Source organism: Triticum dicoccoides, chromosome 7B (assembly GCF_002162155.2).
Source record: "Triticum dicoccoides isolate Atlit2015 ecotype Zavitan chromosome 7B, WEW_v2.0, whole genome shotgun sequence".
Taxonomy (NCBI): Eukaryota; Viridiplantae; Streptophyta; class Magnoliopsida; order Poales; family Poaceae; genus Triticum; species Triticum dicoccoides.
The window spans coordinates 610766764-610769362 of record NC_041393.1 but is presented as its reverse complement, the minus strand read 5'-3'; the positions used below and the strand labels follow the sequence as shown (position 1 = coordinate 610769362).

The window sequence follows — 2599 nt, the reverse complement described above, 5'->3', positions numbered from 1 at the left end:
GCATCATAAAGGACACGGTCAAGCTTTTTCAGCGTCGCTGTTTCCGCGTCGAATGATGATGATGCTGCGGTGCACCACAATAAGCAGCAAAGTACACGAAGGCATCGATAATTGCATCAACACTCAGTTGTACTTTAACATTTTCCGCGTCGCACTCACACCAAACAATATGAGCTACCTCCTGCAACGGGAGCGACTTGTCCAGCATCCATCTCTCGACACCATCACCAGCTTCTGCTCTCCATATCCAAATAACTAGTGCGGACTCGGGCCTCAGTGCTACATTAGGCGTGCGCGAAGACCACACAGAGCCTTCCATCCTTGGTCTCGCCAGCCGTCAATGTTTCATTAACTCTCCTGCGAGGCGGCATATCCATCCGAAAGAATTGCATCGTGGCGGTGTTAAGCACACGGGCATCTGCCGGCGCTCCAATGGTCCAATAGATGCAGCCATTCACCACTGTACCTTGTTGGGGCCAGAGCCCGTTCATTTCTGTCCATGGGAAGATCTGCCACTTTCTGGTGTCCGATGAGAAGACGATGGCGCGCGCCCCACATTTGCTGTGCCGGACGCACACGACGCGGAACGACCGGTAGTTTTGTTCTGGGGGTGAGGATGTGGAATTCAACATACAAGTCCTCACGGCTCTGGCGGGGCGGCAGGGGAAAGATGTCCATGGTCCGCGTGAGCGGGTTGTAGGCGGCCATCTGCTCGGTGCTTCAGTTGCCAAGAAGAACGAATCCGCCGCGGCAGTCGCAGATTGACCACTGGAAGACGGCATCCTCCTCGTCCTCGCCTTCGGGGATGGAGCATCCTCGTCGTCGCCTTCGGGGACGGAGACGGCATCCTCGTCGTCGTCTTCACGTACGCGAACGGAGACGGCAACCCCGTTATCTTCCGGGACAGGGACGGGGACAGGAACGGAGACACAATCTTCCTTGTCGTCTTCGGGGACTGGGAGGCGGGTGAGGAAGAAATCGGCGCCGCGGACGGCTGCGGCGAGGTCTGGGTCGGGAAGACGGCGGAGAGGCACGAAGGCAGGGCTGACGGCGTGTTCTATGCTGAGGAAGAGACCTAGGATTGGGGGAGGGTGGAGCGCGCGGAAGCGGCGGCGGAAAGCTGAGGATGAACGGACGGCGTCGAGGAAGGCACGGCAGCTGAGGGCGGCGCGGACGAGGCTCGGGACAGAGAGAAGGCGGAGAAGAATCTCGCGCAGGGTGTCTTGGTCGAGGTCGCTTATGGTGGTTGGGGGTTTCTTCTTCGCCGGCGGCGAGGCCATGGCGCGCGGCGCACGCAGACACAGGAGGAATGAGGGTTTCGTCTTTGAGAACACGAGGGTTTCGTTTAGATGAAAAGGGTGGGCACTGGGCAGTGACTGACTATTGGCTTTCACGGCCCAACATGACCAGACAGCACCACCAGGCCGACAGGCAAGAAAATGGGGTCCAAACCCTAAAAATAGGGGTCTATAATATGTAAGACTTGTCTAAAAAATATAATATGTAAAACTTGACTAAAAAATATGCTTTTAATTATTTTTTCTTGGCCTGAAGGAACCTTTTCCTGCGCTTTTATCAACTTAAATTTAAAAAACCAGTTCTATGCTAGCTATAATGTATATGGCCAAACACACACATACACAGTTTGTCATGAAAAAAAACATATTTGAATTAATCTCCAAAAACTAGTTAACATCACTTAATTTTGCCTTTACAAGGCTAGGCTATTGACCGATTCGGCAAAACCAAAATAAAAAAAATTAAGCACACAGATTGTTTTTTTCTTTGAGAAAAAGCACACAGATTGTTATGAAGAAGCGGAGAGACTAACACTCTTGGTGCCAATAATTCACCTAAGATGAGTGGTACACTATGCATATTGGTTAGGCAATGGGCATGCAAGACTGGCGAGGGTGAGGTGGCGCTAGTTTCCTCCATTAAAATAACAAATAGCATAATCGGTTCACTACCATCAACAGAATATGGAGTAAAATCCAATATGGGCGCGTTTGGTTGCCCGCATGCAGCCCAACCAGCCTCGCGTGGGATGTGCGTGGCCTGTTTGGTTGCCTGGGCTGCATGCGTTTTGCGGCCCGCACGGAACTTAAACAGGCCTGGGCCTGGCCCCGTGGAAACTGCCGAATCGGTAGTTTCTCGCGAGCCTAGCTCGGCGCGGCCACGCGTGTGAGCCGGTTGCACGCCTCGGGCAGCGCAGGAGATAGAGGAGACGTCTCGTAACTCCCCCCCACTTTCCTGTCACCACCCCGCACACCCTGTTCCCACCGCCCCTTCCTCTCCTCTCCTCCGATGGCTCCACCTCACCCACCGCCGCGCCGTCCTCTGACCCCCGTCGACCAGCGCATCGCCAGCATCCAGGAGCGCTGGCTGGCCGGGCTCCAGAACTCGGGCATGGACCTTGCATCCGCGCTGCGAGCACCGTCCCCCATCTGCTGTCGGCCACCACGAGCGCCGGCCAATGCGGTGCCGACCGTGCCTGCTCCCCCGCCGATTCCGGACCTCGTGGTCCTGGGCTCGGTGCCGGCGCCGTCCACAGAATCGCCGCTTCTTGGGACCCCATTGGGCAGGGTTTTTTTCTTGA

At 55.3% G+C, this 2599-nt stretch overlaps 1 pseudogene; it reads right to left on the bottom strand.

The window, feature by feature from the left end:
- Nucleotides 1–284: 284 nt before the first annotated feature.
- On the bottom strand, nucleotides 285–1280 carry LOC119339214 (annotated as a pseudogene).
- Nucleotides 1281–2599: the final 1319 nt, after the last annotated feature.